Raw genomic sequence first — 19,961 nt, 5'->3', positions numbered from 1 at the left:
CCTTGGACTCCTCTAGGACCCATTAAAAGCTTATGTTACTTGCACCATTTATAAACAAGCGCTTTCTTTTGCCATCATAGCCTTCCTCATATCAAGAGCTTAGGAAGTGTTGACTGCTGTCCTCTACTGAAGCAAGGCACCAAAAATGATGGCAAGTTACAAATCAAATGCCTTTGATTTATTACCGTTCCCAAGTTCAGGAGGTTTGTTGTGATTCCTAAGTGACCTCAGCAAACTGCCTAATCAATAGCACATCAGAATGCCGACAGACGGCAGTGGAAAGTTTGGGTGCCAGAAGGATTACATCAGTGCTGGCAGAGGACACACGGCAGAAAGGTGGACTGCAACTCCCGCCTGTTCTTTGCATTCTTTTGCTTTTACCATTGCCCCTGCTGTCATCAAGGTAGGAAATTTCAGGAAGGAAAAACACGGCTGTTCTCCAAAAGAAAAATTTTCACTCACTTCATGTATTGGTTCTATCGCAGAGACTGCCACTTGTACTGATTTTGGCATTACATAAAATGCAGATTTCAGTAACACATTACACCCATATTTGCTCTAAAATAATTGCTAGAAGGATACTGTATCCCTTTTTTTTTAGTAGTTTCTCCCTGTATGTGGCCACATTAGAACCAAGCAAGAAACAAATCAACCCCTCAAGAGTAATGAGACATTTGCAATGAGACACTGAACTTTTCATCCTTGTGTCAGAGTGTCCCACTGGACATGTAGCATAGGATATCAGTTTTCACCCTAGCACTAGGTAAGTGGAAAGCATTTGGGATCTCATTCCAGCTGCACTGTAAGTGCTGTCCCCTAATACATTAGCAGTGCAGGCTGCCATGGCACGGAGCCTTCCCCCATGGCACTGGGACTGAGCTGCACTGGTTCTGCACAGAAATCTGCACAGCTTCACGAGTCTCTGCCCTGGGGAGAGAGAGATTGCCAGGCATTTACCCTCCCCAGGTGTCAAGATGGATGCAATTAATAAAACACGTGAATATTTAAACTAGTAAAGCAGGATTTCTGCATCTGATCCCTGCACACTTCAGGATGCACAAGAAAGAATGATCAGAATATTGCCACATGGAGAAAAGAAAACCAGAAGCAAGTTGATAAAGTGCAAAGACAAAGCAGAAGTAACTATGCAATATGTAAAGATATTTATTTGAAACAACTGTAAATAAAACAGATAGGTTGGAATTTGCATTTTCTTTTGAACTGTAAGTCAGCTTCTCTTGCGAATCATAGAAGCTCCACTGGCTGTGAGACTCAAAAAAGATTCAAGGAAAATGTAACAGCATGATAGACAGGAAATATGGCTCCTTGAAGAAGATTAAATTATAAAGAAACCATACAGGAAGATTAAGGAAGCAAGAATAGTCAGAAGAGCAGATATTGATCGCTTATGCAGGACAATTGAATTTTTCAGCAGAGGGAGCCAATATTTGTGTCAGACAGCTGCAGCTGCAACACTGCACCCCTGAGTTGCTGACTGATCAATCTTGTTCCAATCAAAAACTGATGGATGGCTACTTTTATTGATCTGAGTGGCAAGACTCTGGAAACGGAATCGAGATGCACAGAATTTTTAAACTGGATTGACATATCCTGGACATACAATGGACTAACATTGTAACTTTCAGCCAGCCAGTGAACACCAAGAAACAAGACATTCCAAAGAAGAAAAACACGGACAGCAGCTCGGCCCATTCCTGGAAACAGGTACAGTGCAAGGACTGGTTTCCAAAGAGCTCTGCGAGCCACATGGGGCTGTCAGCAAAAGGGAACAAACAACTACAGCCCAGCAAAGCCATCAGTGCGAGCTCCACACTGCCACACACCCCACGGCATCAGGCAGGGCACTGCCCTAACTCCATTTTCCCAGTTCCTTCTTAAAATCAGAGCCAGAAGAGGTTCCCACACTGCTGCTTTTCTCGTGAATAGTCATGTTAATGGCTTACAAAGAATACCCAAACTCTCTCTCCTCAATGAACTGACTCTCCCTTGCTCAGGAAGAGCAGATGCTGTCAAGCAGCAAAAGATAATCCTCACGAAAGCAGAGCTACTAATCAGTCACTTTTACATTTAAGATCACTTGGAGTTGCCACTGCCTTATACTGTTTTTCTAATTAATTGCACTGGAATGCACTTAAGCAAGACCCAGATCAAAGAATCATCTGCAGAGATTGAAATAAATCCTGTCTGTGTTGCTAATGCCTTGGAAATGGATGACTTTCTAAGCCTTCAAAATCCTGAGTACTATGGTTTAAAACTCCAGATACTGTGAGATGCTTTCAAAGGAACAGATTTAAGGATGAAAAGGAAAAATCTCCCTTCATTTGATTTTAAGACAATTAAACAAAGGCAATTGTTCAACTAATTTACTGTGAAGTTTGTGTATCTAAAGTTCCTTATTCTTCCATTTCTATCACTAGAAATCACAGTTCAGGAGTGTCAATTTTCAGTACAGAAGAATTGTATCATCTTTACAGATTTTTTTAATTTGCTTTTATGAAGGGTTGAAATCTTTTCAAAATAATGATAAATAAAAATGACTGGGGCTGAATGTGTTACCAGTTGGTGCAATAAATCACTGTCTCTTCCTCTATGAGTCTCTCTTTCACGGTCTAGAATATCATAAAAATGCTTTGATTGATTTACAATTTAGTAATCCAGCCATCATCATCTATAATTCTACAATAAACCACGCCACTTAATGTAGCTGTTACAGATGTTCAGAAGTTCATTCCCTGCCTTTCAGGAGGAGATACTGACACAGCAGCTGCAGACACCAGGACTAGCTGGGGAAGAAAAATTTGTTTTCAGCACAGGAAAACATCCCATTTTCCTCTAACAGTGCTCTGTCTTTAAAGCTGAAAGACACGCTGCTAACCTTGATACATCCAGGTTCAATTATTAAACACCAAATATCTGTATGCACGTGCACAACCCCCCGCCAGCTGGCAGGAGTAACAAGATGTGTGGCTTCTGTCTAAAACACGTAATTTCCTGGGAAATCAAGGCATTACCAAAAGCTGTATGCAACAAATCCATCAAAGGGTATGCAGTGAACAGCAACAGGATCTCAGGCCATCAAGAACTCCACTGTGTCCTGGGTCAGCCCTAAGGAGGGAGGTGCTGGGAGTTTGCTCTTAAAACCACCACTGGAGCTGAGCTGGGCTGAGCAGACGGGGCTGCAGCCCAGTGAAGAGGGGGCTGCTCATTATGCAGTCTCTGTAACCAACACCAAGTGGAGACTTCGTGGGCATCGTTGTTCATTTTTCTCACAAATTATTGATCTGAAAACAGTAGGTTAATTTTCGGTTTCGACTTCTTTTGCTTGAGCCTGAAAACAACCCAGCATGAGCTGCCCTGCAATTAACACTTTTGTTAAAACTGTTTCCTAAAGAGAAGGAGAATGTGCAACATGCACAGTATGAGGGGTGGGTATTTTATTCCAAACAACAAGAGTACTCCCTGCCAGCCTCAGCAGCCACTGCTCATTTAAAGCAGACATACAGACACATCCAACAGGAATTGTCAAAGTGATGGTCTAGCTCACAGAAACAATTTCTCTCCTAAGTGAATCATTGTGCTGAGGAAGCTAACAAAGACTGCAAAATTCATTAGCTGAGCCGTGCTGGAAAGGGCTGCTCCAAATCCATCACTGCTCCATCCTGGCCAGCCAGCATCCTGTCTCTGGGAGTGACCTGTCCCAGGCACTGCCGAGAGAGGTGCAAAGCTATTTCTAATTACAGGAATCCTCCTGCTTCCTCTCAGCAGCACTTGCAGGAAGCACGAATCAGACTTGTGGTTTGGGGCTTCAGAGGGACATCTGAGTCTTCAAAACTTCAACAGCTGCAGGATTACTCTGCTGGGTGATTCCTCAGACCTGCACACTGTGAGCCTTGAGAGAGTTCTGAAAGATCCAGTGGGTATTTCAGAGGGACAGCTCCCCTGCATTGGGAAGAAGGGATATCATGTCCTCACAAATCTTGGGTTCTTCTGCCTCCAAGGGGGGTTAATGGGGTTCCTTGCCCTGTGCTTAGCAGGAATACCTATGAATACCAGAAAAGCAGCAATATGTTGAATGTGATTTTGAAAAGCTGCTTTTTGATTAATAAATCCTTGAAAGGCTTTCAATACAGGCCAATGTTATTCCCTCGCCTTCCACGGGAAGGACTCCTGAGGTGTCCCAGCTGGCCAAAAGGTAGCCAAGCTCTTCTGCAGCTAATTAATAAGTCTAATTATAACAATAAATATAATAAATAATAAAACAATAAATAATACAATAAATAGAATAATAGTAATTATTATAATAATAAGTCTAATTATGTGCTTAAAAGCGTAGGTTGCCATTCCACAAAGTGCTGCTTTCAACTTAGAAAATCTTTCTGCATCTCTCCAAAGGAAGCACACAGCGGGACTATTCCTGCTCATGTTGCAGCCTGGGAATCCCCCGACATGCCAGAGCAGAGGGAATCCCCGGCTGTGCCCAGCCTCACCCGCCCCGCTCCCACTAGATGGCACCTGCCTGCTGTGGAATGGCTCTGGCAGGGAGGGACCGCTCCTTACGCCAACTTCCCTTCTCATGGGATTTGTCTTGTTTTACACAGTAAGGCCACAAGTGCAATCTCATTTAATTGCCGGGAATTGGTCATTGTGTCCGTGTCCCTCTGCACAGCGGCGCTGGAGGCGGCAATGCCCGTGTGCCACTCCCCAGCCTGGCCGAAGTCACCCAGCTGGGTACCACCACCAAGCGCCTCCTCCCAGGGCAATTCCCTGCTCACACAGCTTTCCTCCCAGAGGGACTGAGCACTTGCCCCGGGGTATTTACATTTCCAATTCAGCAGCTATCCCTGCTTACAGCCGCTGCTCCCACACTGCCCGCTGGCCCGGGGTGATGTGGCACACGTAACCACAGCACTGGGGTTTGTGTTGGGGCATTACAGCTCTTTAGCCACGCAGCCTTTTGCTTAAGTCTCTGCCTCAGGCTTGACTACAAAACACCACCTCTGAAAAACTGACAGAGGCGTTTTCTCCTTCCTTAGCTAAGGTTACATGGAAGAGTTTTGCTGGCATAGCTGTACTGTGAGAAGTAAATAATAAAAGAATATTGCCAGCCAAATAGCAATGCCAACAAAAAAGGCTGTGGGTAGCTATATATGTGGTTGTGGGTATGGTTTATCCTGTACTGGGAAAGGGGTTAAGCTATGGAGCAGAGGAACCTTGCCAGTGTAAGCTCTCTCCCAAAAGGGGTTTATCAGCACAGCTCTACTGAAATAACCACAGCTTGAATGCAGGCACGTGCTTGGTTTCCATCAAGACAATTATCACAGAGAAAAAGTTTCTTGTGTTTCTTGGTGAATTCTGGAATAAGAATGTGGCAATCCCCATCCCTAGAGCATGCTGTGCTAAGTCTCTGCCCACTGGGATCTGCTGGGCTGGGGCTCTTTCACACACGCTGGCAACTGCTGAGCTTGGAGAGGCTTTCAGGCACCACCAACCTGGGAGGGATGAGAGCTGCTGATCCAGTCATATGAGGCTCCATATCTCACAGTCCTGAATTATTCACTCCCCTGCCTGTTTCCTCACATAAGAATTTATCTTTTCTTTGTATATTTTGCCAGTGGGAGCTGGAGCGTGGCAGAGCCATTGCAATCCATTTCTTTGAATACTCTGTGGGATCTCAGCTTGGTGTATTGCACTTTTTCATCCCAAAGAGAGGGTGGTACAAAAGCAAGAGATGTGGAAAGCTTTTAGCATCACAGAACTGCCAGCACTGCTTCCTTTGGCTGCTCCATTTAACCTGAGGATGTTTTTTATTATCAATTAGCTCAAACACAAAAATGCTACACCTCTCAGTCACCTGCAGGACACAAGTACTGGGGTCCAAATTCCCCTTGTTGGTCTTTCTGAGAAGCTGGGCTGATGCTTGTGGTGCATCCTGTTATTCCAGGATAGAATAACTAGAGCCTAGAGACAAGAGACAGAGAAAACCAAAGGTAAATTCCTCCCACTCCATGCTTGGGCACGGTGTACCTGTTACTACATGTGTATCCTCCTTATGCCAGACACAATGAAGGCAGAACAGCTGTAGAGAGGGATAGAAAGGGGATTGATAATACAGAAAATTAATAGTGAAAAAATCAGCACAGTAAAGATCCGCAGTGTTCGCTCTGGGAAGACAAGGTGTTCCTTCTGGAGAATTCCCTGAAGGGAGGAACGGTAGCAATAGATTTCAAAACGAACAAGAAATAAAAAAAAAAAAAAAAAAATTCCAATCACATACTCTGTATCTCTGTATTTAAAAACTAAAAAGACTACCAGATGCAATTACATTCATGATTAAAAGATCTAACAGAAGCATATTTAAATTCATTAACTTAGTCCACACTTTCCTACCTCAGGAGACCAGCTGCTCCTGGAATACAGGGCAGCAAAATATAAACTACATCTTGCTTGTATTTGATCAAAACCTTTTCAGAGTTCCAATGATCTGGCTGTTAACATCTCTTAGGTGATAATTAGGCTCTTGGGGGAGGAAAACATTGTTTGGGAGAGAAAATGCACTGAGGAAACATAAGTAATGGAGCCTTCTGCCTTCCTGAGGAGCCAGTTATTCCACTGTATAAAAAAGGCAGGCAAGGGTAAAATGAGACCATTTTCAAACAAAGTCTCATTTTGCCTGGGTATAGCAGCAATCAGCAGATGCTCACCTCTGTGCAAACTGTTTACTTTAGGTTTTTCTCATTTCTCACAACATATGTTTTAACCAAGAGATTTCAGCCCTTGTGCACTGCAGCTCATGAGCACGGCTCTCCTCTGGAAGACAGACACTGCGTGGTTTTTCCATCACTGATTGACACATGTTTGGTAGCAGGTACCAGCTGGGGCTGAGCAGGTAATTCTCCCCATTTCTGTCTTCCTAAGCAGGGTCCCTGGGCCACCTTGGCCTCCTGGTCTCTTTGCTTAGGGGACCCTGTCATCCAGGACCTCTGGATGAGGCTTCAGGGCATGTTCAGAGGTGCTGTGAAGAGACAGAACCTCCCTGTGGGATGAAGCCCATTATCAGGGACAATGCATAGTGATATTCTCTGTCTGCCCCAGGAGGACACTAAATTAACAGCAGAGGCACTGATTTATTTCTATTACTGCCATGGGACCTGTCTCCCCCTGATGGGACAGGAAGAGACTTAATTAAAGATGACTGGGAATTTCTGCTTATCGTTGTGTCCATCAGGTATCTGTCCTTCTCCGTGTGCTGTGCCTGGTTCTGGTCTCCTCCACCCTGCACAAAAAGCTCACTTCCTCTGGATAACGACCTTCCTTCTCAAGAGATCTTTTAATAATTCTGACAGTTGGAGTCTCTCCTGTCCTTCCTGCACAGTTCCCTGTAATCAAGCACAAGAAACATCAAAGGACAGAATTGCTCTTTCAGACAGACAGCTACACCTGTGTCTGAACTGCTGGGCAGACATTTTCAGGACCCAATTCAGGATTTTCCTCTTGTGAGTTAGTTATTATCCACGGTAGAGAGTTCTGAAGTATGGAAGCATCTGCTCTTCCTCCTCTGGGAAGCAGGGAGTGCCTCTGGGAGGTTGCACCATTCCTGAAGAGCTGTAATTCAGCTTGAAATCAGCAGATTGAGAGTCCAGCCTTTGGTGCCACGTGAAGGTCAGTTCCTCACTGCAATGTGCCTGAAGTGCCCAGCATCTTCCCACAAGGCCAAGGCAGCCCTGATGGTTGCACAGGAGCAGGAACAGTTTCCTGCTGTCTGTGTCTCTTTGTTCCAAGGAAGTCAGTGGAGATGTGGCTGCACCGGCAGCGCGATGTCCCACTCAACTTCAGTCCTCCTTTTTCACTGCAGCACTGGAGAGATCTCTTTCATTTTGCTTTAAAAGCCAATATAAGGCAGCTGACATGCCTTGACAAAAGTCTGAAACCCAAAAATAATTTCAGGTATCAAAATCCCAGCTTCAGAATGTTCCCTGTTTGAGCGCTAGTCTGGGAATACCTCACAGCTGAGGGTACGGAGGGGAGAGCTCCTGAGAAAGACACTGCCACGACTCATCACCATCCCTCTGGTGAACAAGGACACTGGGACAGGATTTGTCAAAAAAACTGTAACTGTAACCAAAAGCAAGAAGAAAATAAAAGAAAAATAGGGAAAAGGATGGGAAATTGCTAATACTCAAAATCGACTTTAAATCCTAAAACTGTTTCCAGTAATTAAATTCCAGACATGTGATTCTGGACATGTTTCTATCTCATAATCAGATTTAAACACAGTCTCACATCCTCATTCTGATGAGTAGGAACTACATGTTTTCTTGTTATATATGGGAACATGCATCATACACATTATATTGTGTTTCAAATGCATAAGAAGATTTCCCCTATTGCCATATTTTTGGGACAATCCTTCATATTGCTCCAAAAGCCAAAAAAGTATATGCTTAAGTCCATTACAACATGAGATCACTTTCCTGAGTGGGTTACCTACAGCAAAACTCACACATATTTCATGCAGTACCTGTGCAGTGCATGTAACCTTGAAAATAGTAGGATTATACTTTGTGAGGAATTTATGTGAAATCGTGTTTTCTTCTCTTTCTAGTGTACACAGTCTCAGAGAAAGTTGAGACTATTTGCATATAAGAGCAAAATGCCCATTATTACCATGAACACACAAAACTTTATGGATGAGACCTCTGATGGCACTTACTGAACCTGGGTGCTTAAGTCCCACATACAGAGATGTGTCTTGTTCTCATCGTTGAGGAGCCTGTGAAGGCTGCTGTGAGTCTTAAGACTGGGAACTGAAGATGGTGGATAGTAGATTTATGAATCACATTCCAATTTTTTAACTCAAAGAAGCTTCAGTACCTTTTATTACCCGTTCCCTTCATGAGAACTTTACCAGTTATCCTTGAAGACTGATAGCTCCATCTGTGCTTTTATTCATCCCCAGTGAATACATGGATTTTCTTTAACCACAGACTTTCATCTGTCTGAGCCTTCAGGAGTAGCAAAATATGTTGGGAGAAAAACTCAGAATGATCCAGATGACGGGGTAGGGAAGACAAGGAAGGAAGACAAGAAAAGGCGAGCTTGAGATGAGTTGTGATTATATTATTAAGTTTAAATTTGGTTAAATTTGTTAGATTAAATTTGCAAAATTACTTAGAGTACTGAACAGATCAGCCTTGAGTTCATCATCAGGTCAATCTGGTTATAAAACAAAGGGCTTCCCTTTTGAAGAGGTGAAACAAAAAATATTAGACACTTTCTCTTTTAAAAACGGTTTGTGCAGGGGAGGATGTTCTGGCTGCAAATGACACGACTGGTTCTCTTTTGGGTGAATATTTGGGGTGAGGTGAGCTGAATATGTTATCATTCAAAAGCTTTGTCTTCAGAACTGTATTTACTATAATCTGAGCTTTCCTTTTTCTTTCTGTGGATAATGTTTTCACAGGTCTTAAAAACTTCGCTGATTCCAAAGTGAGAAACTCTGATGACGGCTTTTTCAAACGATTACTGTTAATACAGGTGAGCTACAAACACCTCTGGCCTCATGGCAGGCTGAAAGCTGAACACCTCAGAGTTTGATTGTCACTTTTAATTGACTGAGAATCAGTAACTCTGACAGAGAACTGCTGCTGTTACCAGTGTTTTTCTGGGCACCAGTGCTGACCTCTCCATTCCTTCCTGTGCTTGGCCTCTTGCACTCAGCTCAAGGTGCTCCAGCCACTGTTGGTTTGCTGAAATCTTTCTGCCTGACTCTTACATCACAGCTACTACATACTTCTGCCAAACTTTCATTCCATAAGGGCACAATCCAAAGCTCATTGAACTCAAAGGAAAAGATTTGCACTGGCTCCTAGAGGTTTTGGAACATATTTCACCTGTCTCCTGCCAAATGCCTTCCTTGAAGGCAAAGCAAACGCTGTGTATCCCTTAGGAAAGAGAAAAACGTGATGAAAAACGTGGGGAGAAGCCTGAGGAGACACAGGGAGGGGCAGACTGCTGAGGGTATGTGGGGCTGCAGACACGCTTTTGGAAGGAGGGATGCCCCTGAGGGACTGTGGCCCATGGAGGACTCATGCCAGGGCAGGACTCTCCTGAGGGAATGCAGCCTGCTGGTGATCCATGCAGGGCAGCAGCAGTGACAAGAGCAGAGCAGAAGATAAAACCAGTAAAAACTGTGGGACAGGGACAGACAGAAACAAGTGTACCATTACACATGACAACAATCACACTTGATCCTCCCATTTGTGCCCAAACCCTAATTTCGAAGAATAATCTCTAGGTAAAGTAGGAACTCGTATCTCCATTGTTTCAATGCTGGGCCTTTCTCAGAGAGAGACAACCAGGACCCCAGTGGTGCTATCACCTTCCTGCAAAAAGGACAGATATGTTTAACTGAGGACGTGTGGACCCTTCCCAATCCACGTTCAAAGAAATCTTTTGAAAATCACTTGGAGCTCCTTTGCTTTCTGTGCCCTCACCAGTTCCCTCAGTCTATGTCTACTCTTATCTAGGTGGGATAACCAGCTTGTCCAGAGGTCCAGAAGTACCCCAGCCACCCCATGCTCTGGTTTCAATGGGCTGGAGGAGAGCTGTGGGCTGCTCCAGGCAGGCACCTTGTTAACATGACAGAGGGATTAGGGTATAAAACACACATATCCCATCCCTTAGACAGAAGTAGTGTTAAACATCCTTTGGAAGGACAATTTGAGCAAAAAATTGATTGTCAAGCTTTGTTTAGGGAGACAAATACTGTTTTCTCCCCAGAACTATGTCTTATTTGCCATCATCACAGTGTCAACCTTCCATGCCCAATTTGTCACCTGGGACTCTGGTGATCTCATTGCCTTCTTCAGAAGCACTGTGGACTCCCAACAGTTCAACAGCACCAAGAAAACCAAATACTTCTCCCTTGCTAATTCACTAAGAAGTTAAAAGGTAGAAAATAAAACCCTCAGTAGAAAGCTGAGGCCTCTCAGTTCAGTCAGTACTCTGCCATGAAAACATCAGTCTGTCAGTCCATTCATGTGGCATTTACTGACCCTAAATTCCCACCTCCACGTGTACATGCAAAAGTGGGTTTTATACTGTTTGTGGCTGATAGTTATAAAAGCCAAAGGATTTATGAATTGCCAGATTCACGCATTCAGAAAATTTGACTCAGGCCTCTGGAAAACCACTAGACCAGCTGAAAAATTCCACCACATTAAGCTGACCTCATTCTGCTGAACTCCAAGTACTCTGGCAGGGGAGCCCAGGATCCTTCAGCTCTAAGTAATTCGCTCTAGTAACTACAGGAAAGCTGTGGGAGGTGTCCTCTGCCAAAGCTCCTTCCCTCCCTCCCAGCAGCGATGCCCCTGTTCATGAGCGAGCAGTCATGATTTCTGTTAGTTGTGGCCCAGTTCTGCTCTATTTTAGGATTTCTAGAAGCTGTTAAAAACTAATATCCTCTCACTCTCTCCTCCTAGAACCTAATTTATCACTGACTCCTGCACAGTTACACTTCTCTCTCTCTGCACTGGCACTTTCTCTCCCATGGTATAAATTTTGGACAACCCTAAGGGACTGCAAGCACATGGGTGCAGTGGACCAGTGACAGGGAAAGATGTAAGCAATTGGGACTGCTAGGCAGGGGGGAATTGTGCTAATTAGAAGGAAAAGGAACAGTAAATAGCCAGAGACAAAAATGCACAGATCCTCAAGCAGAAGCCCTGGCAGTAGCGGAGCTCCCTGTGGTCTGTGACCCTCTGAAACAGGGCTACGAAATGCACCAATTTAGTAATAGAAAATTCACTCTCTGAGAGTATTCAGTGTCATGTCTGCTCACTTGCAGTATTTTTGGTACATTTTTACAACTGTTTGCGTTACAGTCACCATTAATTACAAGCATTTAGCTGAATTCAACTCATAAATAAAACAACTGCTAATGAAGATTGATGACCAATTTGTGTCCCAAATGGCACTTGGTTATCCACAGGGTGGTGCAAGGACAAAAACAGTGCATGTAGAGAGTTAGCAAATATGAAATAAGGGGAATATTTTGGCTTACAGAATCTGCACATTAAGGAGTGATGCTTAAGATAGTGTGGTTTGATGATCTAACACCAGGCTGCACTTGTTGGGCTGACACAAGAAGTTCTACCTGCACTCAGTGCACCCACATATGACTGCCCATCTCACAAGCATTTTTAAAGACAAGCAAACGCTAACTACAAATTAGATGTGGAACCAAGAATAGGCACCTGGAAAGGGAGTTAGTACAGGAAGAAAGGAAGCTTTTCAAAACCATTGGACTAATTAGGTTACATTATTTCTAAATGTCAACTAAAGTTACTGAGCCCTTCCCCTATGAACAGCTCAACTTTGCACTAAAATACCTATTTACCTGTGTGCATAGGCACAGAGAGCCTCTTCTGGGGCAGCTGCTTTCTCAGGTTGCAGTCCAGTGAAATAAGTGAATCTCTGTCCAAATCTAACAGGGGCTTTATCTCACAAGTGGCATCAGTCTTCATACACTGACAACCCACTGGTTCAAAAAGTCATGGAACACAACTGCTCACAGGACTGTCACTTGGTATAAAGCATTTGTATGCCATGAAACACAACTGAATGTGTGAAAGCATTTGTATGCCATGAAACCAACCTGCTCTGCCTCCAAGCACTATGGCACATCCGTGGCCACAGCCAAGAAATGTGTAGTACAGGTCAAGAAAGGGCCAGAGGTAGCTGCCAAATGCCTCTGATCAAATATCTGCCTTATAGAAGGTTGGCTTAAGTTTACAGGCTGTCAGAGGCTCCTGTGGGCCAATAAAGTACCGGGGGATCAGTGGTAACATGCAGAGAAACACACTCTGACTCCTTTAAATTACCACTGGGGAGCCACAATATAAATTCCAGGATGCAACAGGGCTCCCCTCTGCTGAGAGGATAATTCAGGGATCAATTGCACTGCTGGAAGTCCCTGCCCTAGCACCAGTGTGGATCAAAGTGAGCACCATAAGACTCCTGTCTCCGTCTGGAAGGGCAATGGAGGGTCCACACGCCACAGTCCCCCTGGTGCTGACCCTGGGTGTGACGGTGAACACACTGCTCACACCACAAACACCTCTGAGCCTCCCACTCCAGCACAGCTCACTGTTTTGCTCTCAGACAGTCAATATTCCTTCTGCTTATTTTGCACATTCACACACAAAAAGCAAACAGACAAAGACAAATTTTCCCTTCTTCTCATCTCATTACTGAAATTTTCCTTCAAGCTCACTAATTTTATTCTCTTTCAGGTATGAGCACTCCCAGCAGCAGGTTTCCAGCAGCAAATTAGACAAGCTAAATTACTGGAAGTTTACCAAAGGAAAAGGAAATAAGACCTCAAACACCTTGTAGACTTTTCTCTCCCTCAAATCGGTAGCTTGTTTATCCTAATAATAATAAAGCAGGCAGAAGGATGTAATTAATGTCAAGCACAATTCATTCCTGTTACTTTGAGGTACTAAAATCAAAACCAGAAATCCTGACTTTGAAACAACATAAGAAAACTTTTATATGTACGATTTTCTAATTCAGGAATGTCCGTGTGCAATGTGAACTGCTCAGCAAATTGAGCCAGGAAATACATTAAGTGAAAGCTAATGTAGGGCAAAACTATTTTACCTCATGTTTGAAACTGTTCCACCAGGTTATTTCTCTGCAGCAAGGGCAGAACATTTTGGAGAGGAGAATGAGCATGCTAAGGAGAAGAGGGAAGGGAGAAGATTTTGCACTGTGGGTTTTTGGCTAAAATGGAAAGGAATCTATTTCTGGTGGAGTGGACTCTCCCACACACATGATTAATGGATAAATTGTGTAAGAAAAATGTCTCCATCCCAACGCAGACCCAATTATGTTCTGCATTAACTGAAACATATGGGAACATTTCAGTATAAACAAAAACTGCACTGTGTGAGCTTTTTTCTATGAGCTTTCCAGCTCATTTAACCCTTGCTATGGTGAACATTAAGAGCAGCCTGAGATTACTGGTGTAATGCTCCACTGTGTATTTTTTGGCTCAGATAATGCAGCAGTATCTCCCACCTTTTATACTGATAAACTGGAAGCCTACTTGTGTTTCAAAACCCTGTAGATCCTCTTTATGCCAAATTTTCCAGGTGAAGGAGGTGGATATTACAGTGGGCTTCCTGAGAGCACCCATGCTGAACAAAAGCCAATTTTCTGAACAGAAGGATGGCAACACTGTAAAACCATCTATGCGAAAAATCCTATTCATGTGAGCTTAGACTCCCAAATTACTCGTCTGCTTCCAAAAATACTGCCACTGTGTAATTCCTAGATTTTGTTTCCCTTTCCAGACTGTGCCCTTTCACCTCCATGCTGGGATTTCAGAAGCACTTCTTCCTGGTTGCAACAGTGAACACCAGCAGCCATGGTGAATCAGGATGACTCAAACCTCTGCTAAAGTTCAAGCATCTCTGGGGTTCCCGAGAAGTGAATCATTGGTCTGCCCTTTCTTCTCCTTGCTTTCCTTGCCCAGACTTGCCCTGCTGAGATGATCAGCTGCCCCATCACATTTTTCATCAGGTAGATGAGGAGCTGTCAAGATTTAGACAATTTTCTTATGTTAACTAATCTACTTATGTTTCAATACTAATGTTTACCATGTCAACTGGTTTACTTTTCTCTTTGAGAGCCCACTGACATCAGATCAGTAAATGTACCTCCAAACTCTCATATCCTCCTGACTGCTAAAACAAGCAAACACCAACAGCCTGGACATGGCTGTAATGAAAAGCTTTGAGTTTATATATTCATACAGTGTGTGTGGCAGGAATGAAGACTCCCAAATCAAAGGTCCTTCTGCCATGGAGAACACAGAAAATCTCTTCAAGTTGATGGCACAGTATCAAGTGACAGGATACACACTGATTCTCGTTTCCTGACCAAATCACAGTGAAACCAGGAACTTCTTCATCTCACTGCCATTCATAGAAAGTAAAACCACAAAAGACTACTGCATTTTTGACTTCTGGATTACAAGGGTCATTGGGCTCCTATGACTTCATTTTTCCTTGAATTCAGCATGTATTCTTGAAATAACCTTATTTTAATTGAACAGTTGTCAGCAACGCTCAACCCAGTACAATCCAGTGTATTTTCTACAATCTTCAGCCTGGGTTTGTCCAGCTTCATCAGTCTTTAGTTTATTAGTCTACTGCCAGCCTGCTGTTCTCCTTACAGACTGCATATCAATGGCTCTTTAGACTTTAGACTGAACCCAACAAATTGTGCTCTTCAAGCTTCTTCCAAAGGCCTGGTTCCCAATCTTTTTCTTTCACCTAACTTTCCAAGGAATCCTCCTCTATTTGTTTTCTGCCTTCTTCAAGTGTGGGCACCAGAACTGAGGAGGGTGAGTGAATATTACACTCAAAGCTGCAGGAGATGCAGTCACAACTCCTGGGTGGATACTTGCTGTGTACCTACAGTACAGCTCACAGAGGAGGATCCTGGCAGCAGATCCCACTAATATCCCCTGGCCCCCTTCAGATGTTGTTAGGATGAGCCTCATGCTGCTGTGCTTGGGATAGTGTCCATAAACTGATCCCATCTTATCAAACAGATTGACATTCTCAAAAAGAGCATAAATGAAGTAACTATAATGATGGAAATACAGACAAGGATATTCTGGGCAAATTTCACATTGTGCTACACAGCGGAACAAGGACCTAAAATTGCCCAGGACTGAAAATGAGATGTTACAGCATTTGGCTTCTGGATCAGGAGTTCAAATCAGATGGAGGAGGGTAATGAACAAAACCTCATTATCATCTAGCAGCCACTAATGAGTGTCAGGAAGTAGATGAATACAGGACTTTGCTGACTAGCAGTGGCAGCTCCTATTTTAGCAAGAGCTGTCTTTGTAAGAAGGCCTGGAAAAATGTGCCAAAATTCTGAAACCAAGTAATCCTCGGGTACAAAATTCTTGCAAGATGGCAAGTTAGGGGCAATGACTTTATTTTTAGGTCATGTGCTTATAACCAGCCTGGAAAAACAGTAAGGGGAAGTAGTTAATATTTAGACACCTGTGGTGTAAGTAATTCATTTACTTCAATCCAGAGGGCAAGCACACGGGGTTGTTGCCATGGGCACCAGTTTCTCCAGAAGCAATGGAGGGGTATATGTGCCCAACTGCCCACACTGAGCCAGCAGGGAGGTGCAGCAGGGGTACTTTCTGAGGAGATCTATGGCACAGCTGCTGGCACCGCTCCAAGGCGGGAAGTCCGGAAGCCCACAGGCCTTAGCAACCATCAGCTTTGATGATTTTAATTTGGCTGGCAGGGAGGAGGGGAGGTCAGTATGCAGCTGTTCTGCAAGCTACAGTCTCATAAAGATAATTGCATTCTCACTTTTAAAGAGGACTTTCACTCCATAAACAAATGTCTTTTTCAAGGATCTGTGACACAAATGAGTGTGCCCGTTCTCCCTCCAAGCATGGACTGTGACAGTGCTGTGACACAGAGCAAGTGCCCACTCCTATCCCTCTGTGTGCTCTGCCTTCACTGTTTGACTGCCTGAGAGGTTTTCACCTTTCTTTCCTAAACATCCTCTTTGGGTACCTTTTCTTTCCTACATGAAGTGCAAGCCCAGTAATATTCAAGAAGACGACAACTGTCAGACCCACAGCGTTCGAGTCAGCGAAAATGCTGATGAAACGTTTTCCTTGTCCCTGACATCCATTGCTGTCAGTTATGGTACTTTTCACACAGTTTGAGTTCACTTTCAAATGTGTCATCTTGGCTGAGGCAGGCTCTTTGGCCTGAGAATCACACCCAGACACCTTAAATCCTTACACCCCAGAGCAGACCTGCTGCTAAGGAGCAGCTTTGCTTGGTTTGCAGACAGAATTCCCTAACTAACTCCAGCCATGCATTTCACTGCTCTGCCAAGGCTGGCTGTTGGCAGCAATGATACACCAAGAGAAAGAAAGCCAGAAGAATTCCCAGGCAGAAGAACCCTGTTGCAGGATTTGCAGCAGAGGATGGCAACTGGAGGGAGCGCAAAGGCGGTCTGTGTAACTCTGCTGGAGCACTAGGACAGGCTTGGGAAGAGAAGCAGCGCTTTTTCTAGTTATTAAAAGTGTTGTAAGAATCTTCTCATAACCTTTTCTCCATTCTCCTTAGTTAAACTTTCCTTGATGACCTTCCCCACTCCTTCTGAGGTGTGGTGTAAATCACAGACATAAAATCACGCGCCGTTCTGCACGAGCAAGCATTTCTCTACAGTGAGTCCAACTCACTCTCTGGATAACCGAGGATATTAAGAAGTTAAATCTTTCAAACTACTGTTGCGAACAGCAACACTTGACATGGTGACCCCAGACTGGAATAATCTTGGACTCTGATCTAGTTAAACATCCTTGTCTAATAACTGCCTCAGGCTGTCAGACTGCAAACCCTGGAAAATAAAGCAGCATCACAATACAAAAAAAAAATCTTACTCGTGTCATTCCTGGCTAAGAACCCACTCATCTTGAGCTGCCAGGTCAAACAGGCAGGTAGGAAGAGCAGGGGGTATGGATGGCCAGGCAGGAACAGAGAATTCAGGCTGCAGTTTGTCTCTGAATGAAAACAGAAACCCTTCCAATGCTCTCAAAACTTTTTTTTCAGTCTGTTACACCTGCTCTGTAAGGTGTGCTCCTCTGCTCAGCAAGGTGGGCTTTGCTGAGGGTGTGAGTCAGGCTCTGCCTTGGGCCTGCCAGGTTTCACATCTACGCTCACCTGAGAAAAATTTAGATGATTTTTTTCTGGAGTAAAAATCCCTGGATAGTGACATTCGTAAATGGAGTCAAGAAAGGCTGTTCTCTGCAGGTCTGGGAGCACACAGCCCTTCTGGAAGCTGCATGCTGCCAGCATGTTTGTGGAGAGAACTGCAGGATAAGCAAGAGCCTACAAGCAGGATGCTGTCACACAGCAAGTGGTCCCTAGAAAGCACAGGAAAACTTAAGAGCAGGAGCTCTGAAAGAAATAATAAAAACTGAGAAATCTGGAGTAAATGATTAAACAAAATGAGGCCCCAGTCAAGGAGGTAAAAGAATTCATGACAACAGGCTGTATACCCCATTGGTGGTGGTTGTGTTTCCTGGATCACGTTCTTCCTCTTTAAAATGCCTTATCAATGGATTAAGGCTTTGACAGCCACTCCCAGACCTGCCAGCCCGGGTTAGGATCTGCCTCACTGTCAGACAGGGACTTGGTGAGCTGGAATGCCAGGCTGGACCAGACACATGACACCCACTGGACCCTGGGACCCTCAGAGGGTGAGAGTCCAGAACATCCCTTCGGGCTCCCATCCTGCTCCAGTGCCATGCTGATCACAGCACAGCGCTCTGTCAACTGCCAGCATAGGATGGAAAAATTAGAGCCTTTGAGGTTCATTTACCACATGACAGGTGTAATATTCAGAGTCGTTAAGAGACCTTTCTTCTGCTTTTCAAGAGTGGCAGCAGTTCAAAAAGACCCTTAAAAATTCTTTTTTGTGCACAGTCCTAAGAGCTGCAACTATACACACCCGCTCCTGGATGGGATCCAGAAGTGTCAGCAACAGCCCCAGGGTTAAATCCCTTCCCTTCTTACTGACAACAATAGTCTAAAGCTCCCCATGAAACTCTTTGTTCCATATCCTCTACAATGAGGCCGAATGAGACCCCAGGGAATCCCACAGTGATAATCCAGCTGCATGTAACTTGCCTGAGGGTCTGTGAATTAACATTTGCAGTGACTGGGTAGGTAAAAACTTTCCTCACAGCCATTTTTTGGCACTGCAACACCCATCAGAGCTTTGAGCATTCCTACGGTGGCCACACATTGTATAATGTTTGTTATGGGCTTTTACTCTGTGCACACACTTGGGTAGAAGTCCAGTATATGATTCCTCCTACTCCTGCTATGCTTTTCTGGTCTTCTGTCAATTAACTTTCTTAAAAATACATATCCCACCTCAAAGCCTATTTGAATGGGGAAAACCCAATATTCCTAACAAGTTTTTAGTCTATCCTGGGTGCGAACAACCATCTCCTCAACAATTCCCAGGAACCCTCACATAGTTGATTTAATTCCTTGTGACACACTTGCAGTTTCTGTCATTTTGCCTCTGGCGCTGGCATCCAGCCACAGTGGTGAGTCACTGACAATTCCATTTCAAGGGTTAAATTTACATGTTTTACATAATGACTACACATATTTTTCAGTTCCTACTAATTAAATTCATTGAGTCTGCTGTGACTCCACTGCCCCTATGTAAATGGAGGCAACCTACCATTGTTGAGAGAGGCGCAAGGCTACCAGGTCCAACCCTCTGTCAATCACTCTCTGGAACACAGCCAGGCCTTTGCAGGGCTGCAGAGATGACCTAGACACTACAGCATGTACTTCTGGACCTCTGAGAGGGGGAAAGTATAAAGTTTGGAAGAATAGTATTCTCTTCCAGGTTTGTCAGAGACCAAGACTGTCTCTGTGCAAGCTGGGAAGGATCAGGACTTCACTATCTGCCAATTGCTGGTTACATACAAAAGTGCTCATTACAATAAAATTTCCTACTTTAGTTTCTGTTACTTGTCTTCAGTGAAATTCTGTGCTTGGAAATTGTCAGAAAATACACAGCCCTGCCTCTCAACATCTGCACATTTCTGGATTCCTCCTGCAAAACGTTCTTTTCCCTAAGTGTCCTGGTCCGTGAGGAACAGAAGGTACTGAAAAGGCATGAAAAGGCATCAGGCTCTGGGAAGGACTGGTTTGGAGATATTTCACCTCAGACTTGGCAGACTCCCAAGTGGCAGACAATGCAGTGCAAACCAAAGACATGCTTGTAACAGAGCAATAGGAAGAAACACTGCCAGCTTTCAGGGAGAGACAATGCCCCTGCCTGTCTCTGTACACCTA

The 19,961-nt window shown here is 44.1% G+C and overlaps 1 protein-coding gene across 1 annotated transcript in view; it reads right to left on the bottom strand.

Moving 5' to 3' along the window:
• Positions 1-19,961, bottom strand: part of HS6ST1 (heparan sulfate 6-O-sulfotransferase 1) — a 102,467-nt gene that overhangs the window by 14,067 nt on the left and 68,439 nt on the right. The gene's annotated exons all lie outside the window — the stretch shown is intronic.

This window comes from Lepidothrix coronata, unplaced genomic scaffold (assembly GCF_001604755.1).
Source record: "Lepidothrix coronata isolate B3197 unplaced genomic scaffold, Lepidothrix_coronata-1.0 Scaffold125, whole genome shotgun sequence".
Taxonomy (NCBI): domain Eukaryota; kingdom Metazoa; phylum Chordata; class Aves; order Passeriformes; family Pipridae; genus Lepidothrix; species Lepidothrix coronata.
The sequence above is the reverse complement of the archived record's forward strand: the minus strand, read 5'-3'. Positions and strand labels throughout refer to the sequence as shown.